Below are 16043 nucleotides of genomic sequence, written 5' to 3'. Positions count from 1 at the left end.
AAAACAAAAATGAATGTTGTGTGGAAGGAAAAAAAAAAAAAGCTAAGCAGTTGACTTATTGTCTCATAAGAAAGAGAATGTAAAGTGCTCTCATAGGATATATGGGCCAGTTAAGAAACACTAAGAGTTAAATATTACACCTATGCATACCGGTATTGTGGGGAATGTATTTAAAATAGTAAATCATAGTCCTTTGCTTTTGTTTAATAGTTATTATTATTGTTTATAAAATACAACAAATATTAATTTTTACGGTTTATAGGAGTGCTTTCCCCAGCAGTCTTAATGTTCAGCTAAGACTTTTATGTAACCTACAGCATTTTTCTACTCATCACCTAAATGTTTCATTGCTTTACTACAGTATTTCTGTTCTTTGCTAGAATTGAAATCCCCAAGAGATACAAACCAGAGTTCAGAGTCTTCTTGTCCACTTAATTTTTTAATGGACAGTAGTCCAAATAAGCAGTAATTTATTAAAAGCACATTTAACACATCTTAATTTTAGCATTACGTGTTAGTTTCTGATAAACAAGTAAGTCTTGAATAATGTAGCTCGTTCATTTCAGGCCATATGCTCTATTAAAATAATAATAAACTTCAGAAAAGGAATTATAACCCTGCTTCAAACTCATCTATAGGTCAATATAGAAGCCATCTTCAAATGCTAGCAAATCTAATTTTATGCAGATTTTATAGGAGTAATAATTACATTTATTTTCCAATTATACCTAATAAAGGCAAAGCAAGGAAAAAAAAACAAACAGGAAAAAAATACTCAATTGGATTAGACATTTTAGAGCAGTGCATGTTGCAATTATGTTTTTAAAAATGCAAGCAAACAAACAAAAATCCCTAAATGGTGTGAAAAGAGAAAAAAATATTACTGTAAATGAAAAACATAAACACCAATAGAAAAACACACTCAGTTTTCTGTAGTTAATGTGAGGACCTGGAGAAAACCACCTGGGTAGCCAGGCAGTGTTCATAATGGGGAAGTTGGGTTTCTGCATCAATCCTGTTTGTCATTCACTAATCACAGATGACAATTTTGGACAGTTCTGAAAACACAGTATTTGGAAATTTTTCCAAGCCAACAAGCTTTTGGTATTTTTTGTGGTGGTTTGAGTTTGGATTTTTTAGAGGGGAGTTAGTGAGTGTTGTTATGAGACTTTCACCACAAGGTTTTTGTTTGTGAAACTCACATATATGTTTCAATAACCATTCACAACTTCAGCTGTGACTTGAATAATAACTTTATAGTTAGAACTGCAATAAATTGGAACTGTGATAATGAGGAAGGTGATTCTAATTAGTAAGGTAATGTATATTTCTTCTTCTGTACTATACATTACATGAAAATTACTTAAAGAAAATGCTTCTTGGAATAAGCTGTGTTTAGATTAAATTTTTAAATCAAAAGCCAATGCTCAGTAAGGAATTGCAATATTATGTCTCGGTCTGGAATTTGCCTTAGTTAAATTTTTTACAGTCAAGAAATGCTGATAATGCTAACTTCCAGCATCCTGTTCTTTGGAACCCATCCCTATCTGATATCAGTAAGTGAAACTGCTGAATTTCTAGTACTATGTCAATTTACATCAGCCACAGATCTGATAACAGCTCTAGCATGGACTTACTCTGTGTGTTCAGAAAGAGACAATTCTACTGCTCTCTTATCTCTGTTCACCCACAGTAGCAAGCCCGGTCTGAACTTGCATACTTTTAAACTGTGAAATTCTACAGTTCCCATCTTCTCTAACACCCACAATGAACTACAACTAACTCATATGATTCCCTTTCTTATTAGAATTCAAAAGCAAGAAAGAGCAGTAACTTCCAGTGATCACACTGAGTCTCACAGCAGACTGACATACAACTCCAGCAGAGAAGCGATGAGGAGAAGGTTTCATCAGAAGAGCAGGGCCTGATAAGGTCATCAGCTACCATTGTTGGTGAATTTTACAAAAGACCTTCCAGTGAAACTGAACATTAATCACAGATGTCTTTCTAAGGCCCTGTCTTAGATTTTCTGAATGATTTTATACAATCTATGTCTGTTTTTTAGGTTTTTGTTTCCACATTAATCTTTGCAAATGTTTTCTCTTGTTCTAACAAATAAAATTGATTACAACATGACAACTCAATACTGCCAAGGTTGAGAAAGATCAGAGAATCAAAAGAGAATACATCTTGGCTGTCATGTAAAACAAAGTTCCGACTTCAGTTTATCATTAAAATAAATTTTGAATAAATTTTTAGAGAAAAAAAAAAGAGGAAAATTTTAAGGCAGATTTTCTCATATTCTCCTTTGTTTAAAATCTAGTTAAATTCATTAACATAATTACAGAATTGTTTATATTAGAAGGGATGTCTCAAGATAATTTAGTCCAACCCTCCTGCTCAAACAGGGTCATCTAGAACAAGTTTTCTAGGACTGCATCTGGTTAAGTTTTGAATATACCCACAGAAATATATTCAGACACCGACCTGTATATATCTACAATTTTAGTATATAGTTTAATATATATGTATATAGTATATCCAATGATAAAAACCTGTATACAGTTAAGTGCATAGAAAATATTCTCTCTTCTGTTCTGACTTTGGATTCTTCTGAGTTAACAAGATCCACTCAGAATGCAGAAATGCGTAACAATGCACTTTAAATCATGTCTAAATTTCTCAGACAGCTGGTTTTGAGTGGAGTCATATAATTTGACTGTCTAAAGTCTTTCAGTCCACAAAATTTGATCTCTTAACACTGACATGCAATTGTACTAGAAATAAAACCTTCTGAAGCTGCTTTTATGGAATTTTACATGAATCAAGTTTTTTTTAAGTTTTGTGTCTTGATAAGTCATGGATAGTCAGCACTTTGGCCTTCCTTACAAATTGTAGTCCAACTTGTAGCATTGCAGAGATGTGGGGCATCTCAGACATTTCTTGGTTTTTGTTGATATTTATAGAATATTGAGACACAGAGCATGAAGATACCTGCCCTTACCACACTGGGACTGGCACATGCCTGCAGTGCAGTGATAAGTGAAGGCTCAACTTCTTATAGTCAGAGCTGTGTAAACAAGCCACTGCCTGACGTGACATGTGTCACCTGTCAACTGGCTTGCAATGAGCACTGTTGTCTCAGGAATCTGCACCGTGCTACACTGCACACTGAAGCCAAACACCCTCCCATACTGCTGTAATATGTGAGTTCTGTGATAGACGCTGGACTGTTACCCCTTACAGATTTCCCACTCCTTTGTTCCCCCTTTTGAAGCCATGTCATTTCTGCTACTGTGAAAACCCCTGTGGAGTGGGCACACAAAAAAGTCCTCCCAGACACAAACAGTTGATTGCACTGATGATTTGTGTAGGACCAATTGCATGCCTAATATTGCCTTTCTTCCAATTTAGTCTTACACTGCTCTCCTTCCATTAAGTTTAAAACTGGAAAAAATACCCAATGCAAATTACCATAACCATTTGCTCTAACACCGAGCACAGTTTTATAAAAATAAAATAAATTTCTCATTCTTTCCATTCATTGCAGACCATCAGTAGGATTCATCTGACAAACCATAAGCATCTATAATGTAGATTTATGTTTCTGAAATAAGTGCCTGGCTTTCCTTCATAGCTGATAGTTGGGGGCAACCTCTTCTGAGGAGCAATCTATTTCATTATAAAACAGATATCTATAAATAAGTCAGATGAGCCACATCCTCAGAGTACCTTTTTTCTCCCCTGACTAAAAGCTCAAAAGCAGACAACCACACTGCAGATGCCTAGACAGAAGAGACTAATCACATCATTTTCCTCCACGGCTTTCCCATTTCTTTTTTAACCAGTCTTCCTTCCTCAAAGGAGCACTCCTCTCTCCCTTACTGTGGTATGACCCAGTAAAGAAACAGGTGCAACAAGCACAACATAGAAAGACATTTATTAGCAAATCTCAGTGGTTAAACCTTAGGAAAGTGTTCTAAGCAAAATTTTTTTTAAATTCCTGCTTTAATACTGCAGTCTTTACAGTGAATTTGATACTTATACTCCCTGAGCACTACACATAGGTCAGTGAAAGTACTGAAATCAGCATCAGACCCACAAATTCAACTTCTGTTTCTGACTGCCACTGTAACTACAGTTGGGTTACAGAGTCCTGAATAAAAAAATTGCTTTATTGATGTCCAGTAACTTTATTAAACAGAATTGTGATTTTTCTTTCATTTTACAAGAAATAATGAACTTTGCCACATGAACAGGTTCTCAAGAAAACTGTACACATAAATATCCCTCATTATGTTGACCGAGTTTGGAAAAAAACAGTAGTAAATGTCATGCACTTTTGACAGAAGAATGTTAATGTACATTCTCTCTCCTTTTTTTTTATGATCGTACTCAAACTTTCTAATTTATTCAATTTTTATCTACTTTTCATTTCCTAAACAGTTGAACTAAATCTTTATATTACCTGCAATGTAAGTACCTGAATTTCAGTACACAGTGTATATTTGAAGTGTTGGGATTTCTTTAGTATATCTATAAAACCTAAACTATGTATCTGACACTCCAAATGATTGAAAAAATAGACTATCAGAAACAACAGTGTCTTTTAGAAACTAATACATTTTTATTTTACGAGTTTCATAAGGACATCCACCAACAGACCAACATACAAAGGAGATAAGTTCCTAAATCATAATAGCTGTGTTTGTGAATGTGTAAGACATAATCAAAAAATCTTCCATGAGAAATCATTGCAGCTAGAACTTTCAAAGAGGTAGAAAGAAAGCAAACATGATATAGAGCCTTCTGACATTTTCCAAGCATGGTTGCCTCATGTTCAGAATGATAAGCATTTGAACGTATGATTTGTGTTGTAATGTTTTCAAAGTAAAGCTTTTGAATCTGGGTGCCAAAGATACTGCATTGACCTATGTCATGTCTAATACTGATTAAAGGTTGTACAAATAAACTCTGAATCTAACAGCAAGATACCTATTGACATTTTCTAATACAGATGGCAGTCCTGCCAGCTCTGGCTGTTAAGTCTCACAAACTGAAGAAAGGTCAGTGCCAGAGGGGTGTTTCACCTTCCCACGCAGTGGTACAAGTGATGCAGCAGCTGACACCTCAGTTTGACTCAGCCCTGAACCAGATCCCTAAATCAAACTTGCCTATGTGAAACACCAATGACAGACGTAAAGCTGAACTCATTACAATTAGCTTAAAATCACATGGTACTTTCCACAAGTGTTTTAGGAGAGTGGTACGAATAGAGAAACTGTAGACAAGCATACACATGATCTATTCTAGAGCAATATCCAGGACAATTAAATTCTTTTAAAGCTACCACAACACCTATTTTCACCTATATGCCAATGCTAAATTGTTTGATATGCTTAATGACTTGTCACATAAGTCCTTTTAGGTTAGGTTCCATTCTGACAAGAGAAGGAGAACACAGCATGTATGTAATTCCCATCCATGGACCCTAAGACAGAATTTATGGTTATTCTATAGGGGAATCTTTCTATCACCTTTACTCACATGTAATAAGAAACACTAATTTACAGCAACATCATGAATCCCTTGTTGGCATCACTGATAATTGTTCACATATGTCCTCTTCGGACAATAATACTTTGCTTGGACTACCCATGCTTTTACTATAGTAAAATGCAAACTTTAAAAGAAAGGGCAGTGACTTTCATATCCTCAAACTTTGTAAATTCTTTATTTGTAGGATTAAAATGGTTTGGATTAATGTCAGTCTCAGCTTGATGTTACATTTCTGGATGAAGGAAAGATTAATTTGTATATTTTGAACTTAGGAGACAGCTTAAAAAAACCCCAAAAACTGTTTACCAATTTCTAGCATGATAAATTTACATGGATATGCTTACTCCAGAGAACTTTACACAAAAAAAAGAAACTCATTGTTTATAAATAAAGGCTGTAGGACCTTTTCTGTTCTCAAGTTCACTATTGACTGTTGTAAAAATTTTTTTAGGTCTACATTTCAGCACATTGTTGGGATTTTCCAGTAATGTCTACTTTGTAGACTGTAAATATTGATATTTTACTTGTCCTGTCCTCTGCTAATGTGTTCAAGTATCTATATTGTTATTTAGCTGAGTAGGAACCTGGCCTTAATTAAGGCCTCTAGCTTCTAATGTAAAAACAATATTTTCAGTGCAAACAAAGTTTTAAACCAAGCACTGAGATTGTAATACAATCATAAGTTTCTGGGAATTGGTAAAATCTCTGTGTTTTTTAATTCTCCTTTATTAAATCCTGTTTCTCACACCAGCTGAAAACATCTTCCTAACCCTGAAGAGTACCTCTCCTTTTCTCTGAATCCTCAAGCACCTGTGGAGGTTAAAGGATGCTATACAAAGTTACAATGCTGTACAGAACCAATGGATCATGTGCTATTCCCTGCTTCTACTGCCATACCTCTAGTCTACTCCAACAATTGTCAATAAAATTATGCCATAAGAAAAAAAGAACAAGCAGTAATGGTGTCATGATAATTTCTTTAATGTTCTAAGTCTTTATGTGTACACATCTCAAGCTTTTTTTGCTTTTGGGGGAAGAATAAATCTGTATTTGACCTTAGACCTTTTTGAAAATTGAGCTGACCTGGAATCATATGTAGGTAAAGCACAGTAATAATAGAAGTTGAAAATCAATACATTTCTTTACAGGGTCATGCTGAAGTCATTTTGGTTTCAATGATAAAATGCTATTTGGATTTTGTAAGATTTCTTTCTATTGCCAATTAACTTCATAGCATCCTTGAGTCACAGCTGAAAAAGATCTTGGCAGTGACTTTTAAAAGATCTGAGGCAACTTCTCAGTTATCAAATAACTTTCTATTATCAAAATGTACTGTTTAACTGTGCATTTTTTATGTATTTAAACCAGATGGAATTTGCCCATTACACAACTCCAAGAATAAACAGCAGAGTTAGAAGAATATTGTGTGTAATATGTTACATGTTCTTTATATTTAAAGCCTTTTACTGACTTCTGAATGTGAATACCTTGGAATAGCTTAAGAAGAAAAAATCTGGAAAATGAAACATACTCTCTGATAAAACCACACTAAGTTGAAAATATTCCCTGATATAGGGAGTGCTACCCTCATTGTGTGTCATGTCTGAGTACACTTGGAAGGGAAAGGAGGTGGAAACATAGTCTCTTTTGTACATAACTGTGTTGTAGTTTGGGATTATTATGTAAATTCTCTCCCCTGCCACTAACTGCCCATGCCAGTAGTTAACAAAAGAAGTAGTTAACTGCTGATCACTTGGATGGGGACAGGTTTGTCTCTTTTGTTTTGGGGGACATCTTTCCATTCTTAGCTCCGGGGAACCCAGGAGCGGTGGCTGCCGAGGAGGGAAGCTGCTCTGCTGGCTACTGCTAGGGCTTCTGGCTGAGATGCTGTTTTTCTCCTCCCGTGGCTGTTCCTCGTGGTTCCTGCATCTGGGATCCCGGGCCTCTTTTCCAGCCTCACCAACCCCTGCACCGTCATGGCCTGCCCGCCCCGGCTGGGGCAGTGACTCAGGAGAGAGAGGTGTGCAGCTGCTTTTGCAGGACACGTGGTGGTTTCCCACATTCAGCTTTCTTTTTCCTTCATCTGGGACAAGAGACACAGAGTTCATCTGGGAGCTCACCATTCGTCTGTCTCACTGGAGAGGGACTGGGAACTACTGGGAACTCACTCCGTAGCCAGCCGGACTGTAACATTTGACACTGCTTAAGTATAACTTTCCTCCTGGAGGAAAACCTGGTGGATTTTGTTGTTGTTTTTTTTTCTTTCTCTTGTGGTGTTGGGGAAGTGGTTTGCACTAGTCTGTTTATATATAGCAGTTAAGAACAGTTATCCTTCTTCTATTAAAATTCCTTTTTTTTCTTAAATTTGATAAAGAGTGGCATGATTATTGTGGAGAAGGTCCCCTCCCCTGCTTGTGGGTAAACATTTTGGTTTTTTTCCCCTCAAACCAAGACAACCTGCCAAACAGGACTCTGTCACACACCATCATAGATACACTGCAGTTTTCTAGCATGATACAAACTCCTGGGATTCCCAGTCTGTCAATCTGCATAGCTGGGCTTTACAACTTCCAGACTCCTCGTTTTCAGTGCTACAGAGCTGATGAAATGCCTTGTGGCCTTTAAAGACATTTTGTTTTCTTGTTACAATGATCTAAAATCTTTGAATTATTTCCTGCTTTTGCACATAATGCAGTTCTCCCCTTGTTTTTGTCCCGTTCTAAATATATGGAGTTCATATTGAGTTAAATTTTCCCAATTATTCGTAATGTCTAAACTTATACTTACTGGAGTTATGAGTACAAGTCTAGATTAAGCACTTTTTTCATTGTTCTATCTATAGAGAAGGGCTTGGTTTTTTTGTTTTTGTTTTTGTTTTTTTTAATTGATGTTCAACATTATTTTCCTGGATGTTTTTTCCTAAGGATGGAAGTTAAGAATTACATTAAAACTACAGTATATCCCAACATTGGCAAAATTAGTGTCATGATTAAGATGACTTTCACTGAATCAGGTATATTTTTTTTCATTAGGGTGATTAATTAATAAAACCATTCAGCAGTACAGGGCCAAGATAAGTGACCAATAAAAATTGCGCTTGTTTCCTCCAAGTGGCTACAGGCAAGTATGTCAGTAAAAAAATATCCACAAAGCCAAATTAAAACATACCTTTTAGCTGTTTTAGTTTTCAGCAACTCACCTGTGAAATTACAAAATAAGAATGAAAGGTCTTTAGACTGGTTTCAGCATCCAGATAAGCATTGCTTTCAGGTGTTTTATATGAATTTTAATATTGACATCATTCTTGCCTTCATTTACAATCCTACTTCATTAATCAGAAACAGATAATTCAAAACCAACAGCTTTTGGCATGTTTTTCTAACACTGCTAATTTTCTGTGGTTAGAACAGATAGCAGATTTTGTACCTGACGATAAAAGGGAATATTTTGCGTTTTCTCTATTGAAAAGACTAGTTTTCCAAAGTAATAGCACTTGAAAGTATGCACTTTTTAATCTTTTTATTGTGGGAAAATGTGCTATATTCAAATTCATTTTATCTATACTAATAACAAATTCAAACTTGAGTTTTATTAAATCAGAAAAAATAAACCCAGTTTCCACATTCCACTCTCATTTATATTCCAATCACATGCTTCAACTCTATAGGCTGGCTGAAAAGACTTAAATGAGTCAGAAGAAATCTCAAGAATGGAAAGAAATTAGTAAGAGGCAAGTAGAAATTATTTTGAAATAACACAGAGTAGTGCAATGGCTTTGGTAAGAGGTTTATGGTTTGGGGGCTTTTTGGTGTTTTGTTGTTGCTGTTCATTGGATGTGGTTTGTTTTGTGTTTTTTTCTTGTTTTTTATAGGCAACAGTCAAAACTGCTTCACTTTCTCCATGGAATTCTGTAATTTTGAGACTATTGTAGGCTGACTAAGCTGCAATACTCAGTACTCAGTGTACCAATGTTTATAAAGATTTGGTTCTTTTTTATGTTAGGATCCACAGTTCTTCAGTGTTTCCAAACATAAAACTTCAATCAAACTGATCTGTTTGGCTTCACCTCTAAACAGCTCTTAACATTTTTCTGTCGATATTATGAAGTGTTTCTTTAATATCTGGAAGGGAAGTCAGTTTTACAAAAGTTATGTAAAAGCCAGTATGGGTTTTAAATCCCTTTTCAACATATCAGTCTTTTATGAGTTCTAATGGTCATATTTTTTCTTTTTTCTTTATTTTTTTTCCTAGAAATTGATGGAAATTGTTCCCTGCATTGTGATCTTGAAAGTTTGAACTTGTGTTCAGCAAACTGCCTGCATGCAGTACCTGTTTAGTGGTACCTATATTCACAAAAAACATCTGTTAGTAAATCGTTCAGTCTTGTGATTTTTTTTTTACATTATCTCTGTTATAAGCTAATTTTCAGTCTACTGTTACATGGATTTCTATTTCATACAATAGAAATAAATAAATCCATTATTTTAACATTTAAATTGTCAAACAAATATTGAGTCTACTGTCTATGGTTTGAAAATATAGCTTAATATGCTTTGTGTTTACTTGCTTTTATGGAATTGTTTATTGAACCAAAATCTCATAAGCCATTTGATAAGTATCACACTGTATAATGATTTTTATTTTTCTGTAACTTATTGTCAATATGAAATTCAAATATCATGTCTATGAACTTGGAGAGGCAGTCACTTGAAAAGCCATTTTCCCCATCTTCTTATTAGAATGAAGGGAAAATACAGTTTACTTTCTCGTCTTGACTCACAAGAAAAGTGTGAATCTGCTCTGCACATACACTAGTCCACAATCTATAAAATGTATTTGTATTCCTATATGCAGTTTTTTAAAAAAACACCACCTCATTTATAACTTATATTCAGCATCATTACTCATGTTAATAGTAAAAGCTCATATGACTTTTTGTTTTAAATTAGATGAATGAATTTTGTCTCTCTTATTTAGATCATAAAACATTTTTTTTCAGTAGTGTTTATCTCTGTGCATCACAGGACATTGAAATTTCTGTCATTACTTCAAAACAAACCACTAAAAGCAAGTGATCTGATTTCTTTTTCACGTGGAATTATTTACCACAGGTGAAAAGGTGCTTCATAAACGTCACTAAAGGTAAAATATGAAGGCCATGAAGTTGCATAGGCAACACTACGGGCATAATTTCAGCTGTTGTCTCAATGGTTGCATGAAAAAGAATCATCTTGGGTTCACTGTCAAACCAACATCCTAATTCATATAACAGGCAATTAGTGAACTATCATTTTACTTTTAAAGGGAGTATTTTTGATGTGGATGATACCAAGATACAACAAAAATGGGAGTGAGTCTGGTGCTTGCATGAAGTAGGTCCTCAAATTTAACCTGCAGTCTGATAGCTGATGTTCAGATCATTTACCTGATTTCTCTCCATCCCTTAAAAGGGATTTCAAAAGAAAACTCTCTCAGATTAAGAACTACTCACTTCCATTTACAAAAAAGAAGTACAACTACTCTAACTCTTAAAAAGAGCCAAAACATATATACACAGACTGACTCTTTCAAATGCATGCGTTCAAAATTGCATTGTTTCATCTGCAAGTACTGGGAATACTTTTTCACCTCTTAACAAAGGTTCCATGTAAATTTGTGGGATTTTCACAGACAGGAAAGACCCTGAGAGGAACTCTTCAAAATACATGAATAAAATACCAAAGCAACTCACTTTCAATATTAAGTGTATCATTGGTATAGGGTGGCCAGGTCAGTAAGTCCCAAAGAATTGGATCTATTACTCTAACTACATAATAGTGTCTCACATTGCCCTTGCCACGCAAAAAAATCAATAACCTGTGGCAGATGTAGCTATGGAGTAGGTCATCCATGAAAATAAGAGATTTCTCTGAGAAAGTTTAACCCATCACATGAAGGATGTTTAAGAGAAATCAGGACAAGATGACATCTATAATGAATTATTATTTATATTTTGTAGCAGATAAAAGGTTGTAGAAATCTGTTCTGTCTGAGGCAAAATGATGATTCATTTTTCAAGTGAGAGGCAGCCCATTTATACCTTACTACAAAATAATGAGATAATCAAACAACTTACCTTTCCCTTTTAAGTTCTGCCATAAACACACATCAATTGTCACTTAACATGTGAACCATAAATTGCTATGTTTACAGCAAAATGACAATTTCTGGGACAGGCAGAAATTTATAGAAAAATAGAAGGGGTTGAGGATTTTTACATCCCTGAATTGGACAGGAGTTTTGCTTTTCCATCATGAATGGCAGTAGAGGGAAGCACCCTTACTATTTAATTTTGAGCTTGAAATTGACCAGATTTTTTAAAAATATGTATTGTGTAAAAGTCAAAAACTCTATGTAGTCTAAAAGACCCGTAATACAATTCCCACAGTTACAAGAAGAGGAAAATGTCACACGCTAAACTACTTTAAATCACCAAATAGTGATTTCTCTGAAATAAAAAACATAATCTCCTGCTTGTTTGTTCCTGTCAAGTGAAAAGGAGTAGGGAGCAGAAATGCAGAGAATTCTAGTCTTAACTGTATTAATTAAAAGTTATTAGCCATAAGTACTTCCAGACAATCAGATCCTTATGTACCCAACACTGTCTGTCCTCTGACAGCACAAAGGATGAAAGGAGTTCTGATCTCTGATGTGAAGCTTCACTTCAGCCAGGGAGAAAGTTACTAGCAATAAGCGCTTCTAGAGAATCAGAGCCTTATGTTCCCCAACACTTTCTGTCTTTTAACTGACAGCACACAGGTTGGAAGGGATTCTGACTTCTAATGTGAAGCCACACTTAAGCCAAAAAAGAACTTCTCACAACAGCTCCCGAAATAACATTTATTAATACAAATATGTGACAGTTATTGAGGGTTCTGCTTTGCCAGTGATAACATTCAGCTGCAAGATTGTATTTAATTGATAATAAAAGACCCCCAAAGAAACCAGCACAAAACACATTCCACAGAGACAAACACACTAAACTCAAGTTACAATATAGCAATGTATCCCATTTTCCCAATAGACAGAAAGTAGCAACAAAAAACTACTAACTAAAAACACAGCCACCTAAAAGACTTATCCAGACACTCTCTCAATAACATAAGACAATAAAATATCTTGCACACCACTCTCCCTGTAATACAAAACAAAAGAGAAGAACACAGCTGCTTTCAATCAACATACATGTTGAAAAAAGAAACTACACCTTGAAAGTGAAGCAAGTTACTATAGAGCAAAACAGAGCTGGTCTTAGAAAAGTAAGAATAGCAAAAAGCAATAACCAATATAAAGTAGCAAAGTGTGAAGCAAGTTACTGTTATTAGTATTAAGGTAGCAAAACACATTTAGTAAAAGAAATGCTTATAAAGCAAAAATCAAAGTGAGAAAGGAAGAAAGTAAAGTTAAGAAAGTAAAGTTAGAAAAAATAGAAAGCACATGGTCTCCTCACCCCTACATTGTTCTGGACAAGCTGCAGCAGTTACCCTCACAGAGACACTGGCATAGTTCCCTCTCCTACTCCTCTCTGCTAAGGCAGTTAAATGCCTCCCTGACATCCGATCCCATCAGATCTCGGAAGCTAAGCAGGGTCAGCCCCGGATTAGTATTTGGATGGGAGACCTCCTGGGAAATGCTGGATGCTGTAGGTTCTAGTCCTGAGGACTTCAATGTCACTGTCCAAGCTCGCTCGGCCGTGGCATATGACCCTCAGGACTTAAACAGTGGGGACAGTTCTGCGCACGCTGTGCCTCACCTAAAAAATCCACTGCGCAGGCTGGAAGGGCCCACCCACGTGGGGACAGCCCTTCCCAAATCTTCGTTTGCGAAGCCGAGCCACACACACTCCTCTCTGCTGGAGTTTAAACTCCAAACACTTTTTATGCCTTTTTTTTTCCTTCCATTTGGTTTGTGTGGCTAAGTCAATCTATTGGGAGGGTGATGGTGATGCCCTGAGGTGAGGTGGGCCCTTGAGGATACCGCAAAAGAAGGCCCTGCTATGTCTTAACACTCCATCTTTTGTTAATCTTACCAGTTTGAAAGCCCTTTGTCCTCTTCTTGGAGCATCTCTCCAAGGGGGCTGAGGCATTTCCCTCAATCCATCAGGCCTTATCAGGGCCATCACCCTACAGTTCCCAATAAAATTTAACTTTCCATTTAAAGACATTATCATCCTTTACAATTCTTAATTTTTTTTCATCTGGTTGAAACTGACTAATAAAAAAATCTCCTAAGTTTGCTACTGGTGAAAGAGATTCCATTCCCCTATACTTTTCATGCTGAGTGCTAATAAAAAGTGTGAAGTGTATTTTGTGAGTCAGGATGAGCAATGTTCGGCTTTCAGACTGTTGGCTTGAACAATGGAAAGTGATGGCTTATCCATTGTGACAGCTTCAAAGAAAGCTATGGAGATTATGCACACTAGTCAAAACCCAAATATTATGATGACAATATCTGTAATATTTTTTGTGGGTTTGTTTTGGGGTTTGTTTTTTGTTGGTTTTGGGTTTTTTTCCCCAAGGATTAGGTGGAAACAGTGAGAGAGACAGTAGGACAAAAATGTTCAGTGCTGAGGCAAAATGGTGTACAAGAGTCATGTTCTTTGTGCAGAGCATGAGAACCTTCAGTTTGGCCCAAAGCCTGAAACCCAGACTGAAATTGTATAATAACAATAGCATCACACCCAAAAAAGATGTGTAATGTTTTAGTTATATTCATAAACCACCTGCAGTACTGTTGTCAAGATAATGAAGCCAAGTAGGCAAATGCCATGGAATATTTATTCTTTATCAGATAAAGAAACAGATTTTAAGACAGTGAAGAACTTGAATTCTGATGTAAACTAATAGCATAGAATCAAAGAATCACAGAATGATTTGTATTGGAAGATACAACAAAGATCATCCTGGTCCACTTGTCATGGACAGGGACACTTTCCACCAGACCAGGTTGCTCAGAGCCCCATCTAAAGTGGCCTTGAACTTCTTAATGGATGGAACATCCATAAATTTTTTGAGCAACCTGTTCCAGGGCCTCACCACCCTCACAGTAAAGACCTAATATCCCATCTAAACTTACTCTCAGTTTATGAACTAAGCTTTTAGTGAAAGGACAGAGAAAAGGTAGTAATTATTCAGTTCTAAAATTATATAGGTCTCATCCTTTAGCTCTCACTTAACATGAAAATAAAGCAGTCAAAATTGAAGAAAAATAGTAGATTGACCAGTGACATTCTAACTTCACACATGGGCATCCCAGTGTTTGACTGTCAGGTAGAACAGCAAAAAAGGCCATCAGAAAGACATCACAGCCTGGAAGTGAGCAACTGCAATACCTGAAAGACATATCAAGATCAAGACACCTAAGGAAGGCCACTGTGCCACAGTTTTACACCAAGAACAGAAATCTCCCTAAAGTACAGACTTAGAAATGGTGAGCTGAGAATAACACCCATTCCTTCATTTTCAAATTTACTTAAGTCTCCACAGTGATCCAGAAAAGTCCATACCCTCCATTGAGAACTGAGTCTTGATTCTGCATTGACAATTACACTAATCCAAGCCAATTATTTCACAGGTCAGATAAAAGTTTCAGAACTGATACAAAAAATTATTGCTTTCCTTAAATGAAAGAAGGTTTTGACCACAGGCCACCTGCTACTCTGTGAAAATTTCTAATCACCAGTGTGTACAGTATTGAAGAGTAATCCTCTCTTAATCTCTTCTATCAAAGATGTTAATTTTGTCAAACCTTAGTAGTTCTGGGAAGTCATAAAAACACTGTGGTTATTGAGGGACTCATAACTCAGCACAACTTTGCAACATGTTTTTTATAAAAGTTTCTTTAAAAAAATGTTCTCTTAAATAACTAAACAGATCTGTAAAAAGTAAATCATTATGCCATAATGTGTTGAATACATTAGAAATCTATTTATAGCGGCATTAGGCTTTTATATCATACAACATTAATTATTTGACGTATTTTTCATTCTCCTATGGGAAGGCATTGCTTTCAAACTTCAAAGAGTTACTGCTTTTGAATCTGCTAAATTTTCTTCCAAGACTGAATTGTATAAACTATGTCAGTGACCCAAAGGATGTTGATGTCCTAGATCCATTTGCACCTTCCTTACAGAGAACAAAATTCACTCTCTATCTTTAGGAAAAAGTACCCTCATGAATAGCAAAGTTTCAACCTTGGAATCAGCTTTATCAGAATAATAATTGAGATTCCCTTCACTTATCTTTTGATATAGGCTGCAGCATTACTGTGTCAGCTCCAAAGTGATTTTCATTATAGAAATGACCTTAAAATAAAAAAAAACCTTTTAAGAAAATACTGATGGTCTATTTTTCATCTAGATCAACATTTTCTTCATGTCTGTAGTAATTTTACTAAAGGAATAATCTTCAGAGTGTAACATAGATTGTCCTTTTTAGTTTCTTTCT

The sequence above is a fragment of the Pithys albifrons genome, chromosome 3 (assembly GCF_047495875.1).
Source record: "Pithys albifrons albifrons isolate INPA30051 chromosome 3, PitAlb_v1, whole genome shotgun sequence".
NCBI classification, from domain to species: Eukaryota; Metazoa; Chordata; class Aves; order Passeriformes; family Thamnophilidae; genus Pithys; species Pithys albifrons.
Note: the sequence above shows the minus strand (reverse complement) of the source record.